The following is an 8,034-nucleotide window of genomic DNA, read 5'->3' on the forward strand; positions in this document are numbered from 1 at the left end:
CTGGAGGAGTGTGTTTTGGGGTGTGTGTGTCTCAGAATTGAGGTGTGTTGTCAGCACTGGGCTAGGAAGACGTTCACATTGTGCATGCGTTCTGCCCGCCTCCGCTCGGCACTTTTTTTTATTCACAAGCCACCGAACGAGTCACAAAAGGACATAAATAAATAAACGCGCCTCTCACTTCTGCCCGGCTGTGACAGGCCTATGACCAGCAGCCCCCTGCTTAGATGGGAGCTGATCACTGCTCTCCCCTCCCATCTCTTCCAGATCAGCAGGGAGAGAACTTCTCCTGCTTGACAGGAGTGCTGCCAGGAGGTAAAAGTTTATTCCTCCACCAGCACATTAATGAGAAGTGAACTCTGGCGCAAGGAAGCAGCTTATCAAATATAGATATTTGCATACATGAATGCATTAGGTGGCAGGGAGGGCCAGCTGCCCGGAACAGGCCAGAGATAATGGGTGTTTCACGTGCAATCTCCAAACCCTTTACATTCAGAATGGGAGGGTAGAAGGGGAGGCTTTTTCTATCTCCTGCGAACTCTTCCTCCTGAGCTGTCGCTTCACCCGCCCTTGTCTCTTTCTATTCACTTGTTGGGGGAGCAGCTAGGTGCGCCATGCTCAGGACCCCCTTCTGCCAGGCGTGGAAGAAAGTCGCTTCCATTTTCAAACACGCACTTGGGCATTCTCTCCCACGCTGCCATTTGCATTCGGAGGTGCCCCTGGCAGCCGTTTTCATAGGTAGGGGTTCCTCGGGATATGAAAAAATATTTTAGGGGTTCCTCCATGGGAAAAAGGTTGGGGATCACTGTTCTAGGGCGCTTCTGTGGAGATCCAGGCTGCAACCGGGACACGGTTGGGGGTGGCATCTTTGACCTCTATGGGTGTGATGCTCTGGTGCTCAGCAGGCTGGGCTGTCCTTAAATCGCCTACAAAAACCGTGAAGCCATGTTTGGTAGCTGCCTGGCCCTGGTATCACTGACAGCCCGAGGTGCCAGGCAACGGGCAGCAAGCACCCTTGGTGGAAAGTGTTCCGAGCATGCTTTCTGCATGCAGAGACACCGCAGATTAATGAAAAGGTGCCAGTAGAGGGCACTCAGGAATACTGGACATTGTTTCTGGGCTTCGAATACCAGCTCAGTGGACTGTGGCGCACCGCCTGTAGCTTCCCGTGGGAGGCCTTGGCAGAAACGTGTTGCATAAGCGACTCTGCGAGGTGCAGGACGATGGTGAATCAAGCTTCTTACATCCCAGCCTACGGATAGGTGGGGCAAATGGGGCAATTCACCTGGGACCCAGTGGTTCAAAAGGACCCGGGGCTCCCAGCCTTCACTGCCTTGGAGCTCTGAGCCCTTTAAATCATGCCCCAGTGCGGGTACTGATGGGCTGGCGAGGGGAGGGTACACCCCAGCCTTGCCCCTTCTGATCGAGGCTCCTCCCCTTCCAGGAGCACAGTCCCCCCTCCCCCCCCGACCTTGCTCAACAGCCAGGAAATTCCGCCCCCCGCTCTCCGGGCCCAGGTGTAAACTGACAGCCCCGCTTCCCACTTATCGTCACGGCAACTTAAAACAAACCCAGCCCTTTGGGGTTGAAATAAGCAAGGCCTGTGGAGCCCGTTCACGGCTGAGCTGGCCTAGGTAGATTGTGGGCAAATCACTACGCTCCCTGCTGTGACAGGCGCAATTTATCTTGCGCTGAAAAAAGCCGCTTCTCCCCATCCAGTGCCGCGCAGGGTCATCCATCACTTTTTGTTATTTTTATAAACTGTCCAGGGAGTGCGCTGGTTTCCCCTCCCCCCGCCAGACTCCTCTGCAGAGATGGACAGATTAGCACGTCCGACGCCAGTGAGCTCAGGGCGTAGGTGTGTTTGTGGGGTTAATGCCGACGCAGGAGATGCCTGGTCCCCGGGTACAGCTCCGGACGGCATTCTCGGGAGAGGGTCTGTTCGAGCGGGGCCAGTGGTGAGGGGGTGACAGGCCTCTGGGGTGCTGTTCCCGTGCGTGGGTCTGGGCCTGTCCCGCTGTACAGCGAAAAGGATGATTGTGCTGCTTGGAGCCCAGGGAGCTGTACAAATCGGAGCTCTCTCTCCTCTGCCCCCAGAAAGGAGCCGTTCACTCTGGACCTTATGCTGCGATGACGTCTGTGTGTGGGCCCCAACGGCTTGGTCATCTCGCATGACTGGGGCTTCATTTATATCTACACACCACCTGGCACGATGGGACCCCCTAAAGCATCTGTAGCAGGACAGCTGTGTGTCACCCCAGGGCAAATCCATTAGCATCCTCGTCTCACCTGGGCACCCCAAAGACCTAGACAAATGAAGAGTTGCAGCTCACTCGTGAGGAGAGAAGATACCATCACGGAGATTATACATCGCTGGGTAATGCCCTGATAGCTACACCCTCCTTTTGGCACTGAGGGGCAAAAAAGCGAGCATGATTCTGGGAGGCATGAACAGGAGTGTTGTGAGCAAGACACGAGAAATAATTTTCCACTCTACTCTGTACTGATTAGGCTTCAACTGGAGTATTGTGTCCAGTTCTGGGCACCACATTTCAGGAAAGATGCGGAGAAATTGGAGGAGAGCAACAAAAATAATGAAAGGTCTAGAAGACATGACCTCTGAGGGAAGACTGAAATAATTGGGTTTGTTTAGTTTGGAGAAGAGAAGACTGAGAGGGACATGATAGCAGTTTTCAAATACCTAAAAGGGTGCTACAAGAGGGAGAAAAAATATTCTCCTTAACATCTGATGACAGGACAGGAAGCAAGGGGCTTAAATTACAGCAAGGGAGGTTTAGGTTGGACATTAGGAAAAACTTCCCAACTGTCCGGATGATTAAGCACTGGAATAAATTGCCCAGGGAGGCTGTGGAATCTCCATCACTGTAGATATTTGATAGCAGATTTGACAGACACCTGTCAGGGATGATCTAGATGGTGCTTGGTCCTGCTGCGCGGGCAGGGGACTGGACTTGATGACCTCTTGAAGTCCCTTCCAGTTCTAGTGTTCTATCATTCTACCTCCTCAGTTGCTTCTGCCAATCACTTATTTCTCAACCAGCCTGTCGATTTTGCTGTGGCCAAGAGACTTGTTCTGCAAAGCGGCATAAAATAACGAAGGGGCTTTGCATAATTCTCTGCACGCGGGAACAGAAGCGGGAGGCTGGGTTCAGAGCCCTGCTTTCATAAAAAGTTTAAAGCATGCCGGCGAATCCTCTCCGCTCTGTTAAGTTATTGGGGCACAGCAGCACTCAGAAGGTTGTGCTTGTAAATTTAGAATCCGCTTTTGAGTTTTATGCATCATTTGAAAGGGTTTTCCAGTGATTTTGTTCCGAGAAAGGGCAATGGGGAGAAAGGAATGGTAGCAGCTCGCTCTGAATTAGCCTCCTGGAGAGAGCTGATGGAGATACCTGCCCTTTCTGTAGCACTGCATGGACTCACCAGAGAGCCTCTCCTGTCGGCGTCCAAAGTTCCTACCATAGATTCATTGACTTTAAGGCCAGAAGGGACCATCATGATCTGACCTCTTGTGCATTGCAGGCCAGAGCACGTCCCCCATCCATTCCTGTAACAGACCCAGGCCTCTGGCTGAGTTACTGACGACCTCAAATCAGTACCAGGTACCAGGAGAGGCAGGTCCATCCTGGGATTGCAGCTAGGCATAGGCGGGCGGGGAGGGGGGAGGCAATGGTGAGGAAGGGGAGAGAAGTGCCAAGCCGGAAGGCGTGTGTTGGTCAGTCTGTGACAGAGGCGTATAGGGGTGTGTGTGTGTGTGTGACCTCTCCCCATGTGTGTGTGTGTGTTGGGAGTGGGGTGTGTCACTCCTAAAGCTGTGAAGATAAATGAAAAGAATCCGACTAAACAATATTTCTTTTCAACAGGGGCATCCGTCAACTTGCTGTTCATTTGAATGTTTGTACACTAGATTGCTATTGAACTCGCTTGAATACAAGTCCTTTTACTAAGTGCCCCCTACATATGATAGGGAGATATGGACACCCTAGGTAGGTGTGTCTGGCCTCTCCTAAGCTATTAAAGCTCCTCCCCTCTGGCCCCGTTTTGCAAAGCGCTGTGTAGCACACGTCAGTGTCTAACCACAGAGGACTCCCCCCGCCCTTGCTGGGAGTATGAATCAGAAGGACAAGCTAGTGTGCATACTGCAGCCCCTATACCGGGCTGTGTGGAGTTGTCTCTCCAGCTGGGGACCTTCCTGCCAGGTTTTTTTATTTTTTTTTAAATCACTCTTCCACTTAGGCTCTTTGTTATCGCTGCTGCTTGCTGGGACCAGCAGCTGCTAAAAATGCTCCGGGGATTCTAGAGAGCTTTACAGACTATCTCTGAGTGCCTCGGGCAAAGCCTGAAATACTAACAGCATGAGAATAGACGAGGTCACTCGGGCATTTTTATCCCATGGGTCCGTAGACCGTTATATCATGGCCCAACACTAGAGGGCAGCCTATTAAACCATAATCCTAGCCAGAGGGGTGTTTGAGGGAGCTCTGTCCATTCACACCCCACATCAAATGGGAAGGTGATTTTGGGTTTAAAGGTTGTAGAATGCGGCCCGGGAGATCTGAGTTTAATTCAGTTATTTATTGGAGTGCAACATGCGCTGATCACAGATGACAGGTTCTTTTTCGAGTGACTACTTAGTTAATTGAGAAGATAAAATGTGGAGAAGGACACACAGAAACTTTACAATCTTAATATAATTCAGACAAATTTATAATTGAAACCATAAAAATCAATATACATAAAAGTGAGATGAGGACAGTAAAGTGGTTTTCTGCATCGTTCTTGCTTGGAGTCTTATTTTGTATATACTTAGGCTAGGTCTACAGTAGACCCAGAAGGCTGGGTTAAGGTATACAACTCCAGCTACGTAAAATATGTAGCGGGAGTTCGCTTACCTGAAACAGAGCTTGGTGCCGTCTTCATAGTGGGAGGCATTTGCTCCCATCAGCTTCCCTTACTCCCTGTGACTGCGAGAAGACCTGTGCCAACTAGAGCAGGCCCAGCCTTAGGGCAAGGTGAGCAAGGCAGTTGCCTTGAGCCCCGCGCCTTCAGGGCCCCACGCTGCCTGGTGCCCTCCCGCCCGGCTGCTCACTCCCTGCCCTGGCTAGGAGCTGCCCGGCCACGTGGTGCAGACAACCACAACATGCCGCCTTGAGCCCCGCAAACTCTTTGGCCGACCCTGGACTGGAGCCACCCTCAGCGTTTGATTTAGTGGGCCATAACTAGACATGCTAAATCAAATGCCACAACATTGATTTCTGGCGTGGCAAGTGGAGATGTGGCCTTAGAGTCTTACATTGTGGCCGCTATTAGAAACATAGGTGAAAGGAAAAGTAAGTGGAGCCCATCAATTTTGGTTCAGTTTGAACCTTCCAGGGAAACTAACTGACCAGCAAAATTAAGAAACTAAAGTAGGTCTGTGTAATATTGGATATACAACCATATCTGATCAATTTCCATAACCATAACAAGATTAATACCTGCCTCTTAGCCACATGCGGCATTCCAGATGTTTATCATTATGCCCCAATCATTAATACTAATAACTCATTTTAATCATTCCGGTGTTTCGCTGTGGTCTAACTGTCTCATTACTGTCTAGTTACTATAATACAAAAGTCCCGCAAATCCTCTCCAAGGTGGGCAAATTGTGGTGCACTGAACTTTTTTGTGGTTGCTTGTTTGTCTTTCCAAATGTGAGTGTGGAATTTGTGAGCTGGGGTTCTCTCCCAGGGCCTGTGAGCTTTTGTGCTCCAATACAGCCTTTCATGTGACTACTCCCACAAGGCCTCACCCCACTAAAACAAGTCTTTAACTCTTGCAACGGTAATATTATAACCCAGGTACAAGTGCTTTCTTACTTGCTACAGCTTTCATAACTTCCATTATTATTCCTGTGAGCATGTGTAGCAAATCAATTGTGTGTAACTGCAAACTATAGATCTTCCAAGATCAGGTTAGGATCAGTTGGTGCTTGCTTAAATCAGGATCTTTATCTCTGGGTGCCTCAGTTTTCTACTTGTGACCTGGAGATAATATTTTCTTTTACCTGACTTTTGCCTATTTAGGTTGGGAGCTCCTTGGGGCAGGGGCTGTCTCTTAGTACATGAAGTATCTAGCATCACTTGGACCGGATCTCATTTGGGGCCTTATTGGAAAGCTGTAGTAAACATCTTTTTTTTTTTTTTTTTTTTTTTTTTTTATGTCACGACATCAACCAAGGAGTGTAAATGTTGACTGCAGGTTATTGATTCTGCTGGATACTGCTTTGTGGTGCTGGGATTATTAAAGGTGCTTGTAGGATTTATTTCTTCTGATCCCCTCTTATCCTAATTGGCTGCTCTGTCTATCATTGTAAACAAACAAATCCCTAGAAAGCACAGTCCCCGTTTGCTGATTAGAACCGTCCTTCCGGGAATCTTATCCCAAGACTGCCTGAGTTAATGGGTAGCAGGTTTAAAACTAACAAAAGAAAGTTCTTCTTCACACAGCGTGTAGTCAACCTGTGGAACTCCTTGCCAAAGAAGGCTGTGAAGGCTAGGACTATAATAGAGTTTAAAGAGAAGCTAGATAATTTCATGGAGGTTAGGTCCATAAAAGGCTATTAGCCAGGGGATAAAAAGGTGTCCTTGGCCTCTGTTTGTCAGAGGCTGGAGAGAGATGGCAGGAGACAAATCACTTGATCATTGTCTTCAGTCCATCCTCTCTGGGGCACCTGGTGCTGGCCACTGTCGGCAGACAGGATACTGGGCTAGAAGGACCTTTGGTCTGACCCAGTATGGCCGTTCTTATGTTCTGATGTTTGTTCTTATGAGTTCACTTGGCCATCCTCCAGGTCCTATGGAGAAGTGGAGTGTTGACAAAGCAGGAGAAGTGGTTTGAAAAGCGTTTTCCAAGCAGTTTTGTTAAGGCAGAAGAACAGCTCGGAATCACCTGAGCGTGCTGCATAATCCAGCTGGGGGAGGGAGGGTCCCAAGGCACGAAGGCACACCGGCACGTTTTAAGAGGATGTAAATGAGGTTATCAAGAGTCTGTTAATGACAAGAGAACAAAGCGCATGGATGCCAAAGCATGCTCCTCCTTTTCACTTATTAGCAGCTGAAATAGCATTGCTTTCCTAGGGTCCTCGATGGAAAAGTAGGGGGACAATGGGAGTCCAGGAGAGGAAAAAATGGATTTTCCCACTCCGGAGGGATCCAGAAAAATTAGAGAGGTGAAGGGCCCACTTTCTCTTCTTTTTGCAGGCCACAGGAGGGTGGGAAGTGTGTGCTGAAGTGGTCACTGCAATGCCACCTTTGCGACCAACTCTTTGTATTGGTGCGGTCAGTCAAACTCCTCTTCCTCTTAGTTCACTTAAAGGCATCTGACTCCCAGCCCCTTTCTCTAAGCACTAGAGCATCCCCTCCTCCCAGAACTGGGAGCAGAACCCAGGTTTCCTAGCTCCCCAACAGCTGCATTAACCATATTCTGCTACAGATGGGGGAAAAAACCCAGGCCTCTGGGCACTGCTCCTCTTTGTTAACCACTAGGCCACTTTTCTCTCAGAGGGTGGCCTCGATCTCAGAAGTCTTGGCTTCGGGCACTAACCATTATGCCACCATCCTCAATGATTTTGTAAACAAAGGGCTATGTCTTGATTTCCCTCCCCAGCTCAGTTAACGCCCAATGTGATTTTTCTTCTGGCTCCCTCAGGCAATAATTTCTCACCTAAGCCCTCCGTGTGGTGCGGAATGCAGATCCTTAGGGCTGGCTCTATCTAGGCCATCATTTGCCAAGTACTGCACCTAGTTCTGGTCTACACTACAGCAGAAAGTTGACTTAAGATACTTAATTACGTATCTGGAGTCAACATTCCTTAAATTGCGTTTCCATGCCATTCGCACAGCGGGAGGTCAACGGGAGCAAATGCTCCCGAAGGCTTCCCTTACTCCTCATGAGATGCAGGAGTACCGGTGCTGATGGGGGCACTCTCTGAGTTCGATTTAGCGGCTATGCTAGACCCGCTAAATCGAACCCTGAAAG

The sequence above is a fragment of the Pelodiscus sinensis genome, chromosome 26 (assembly GCF_052426305.1).
Source record: "Pelodiscus sinensis isolate ZL-2025 chromosome 26, ASM5242630v1, whole genome shotgun sequence".
In the NCBI taxonomy this organism is placed as follows: domain Eukaryota; kingdom Metazoa; phylum Chordata; order Testudines; family Trionychidae; genus Pelodiscus; species Pelodiscus sinensis.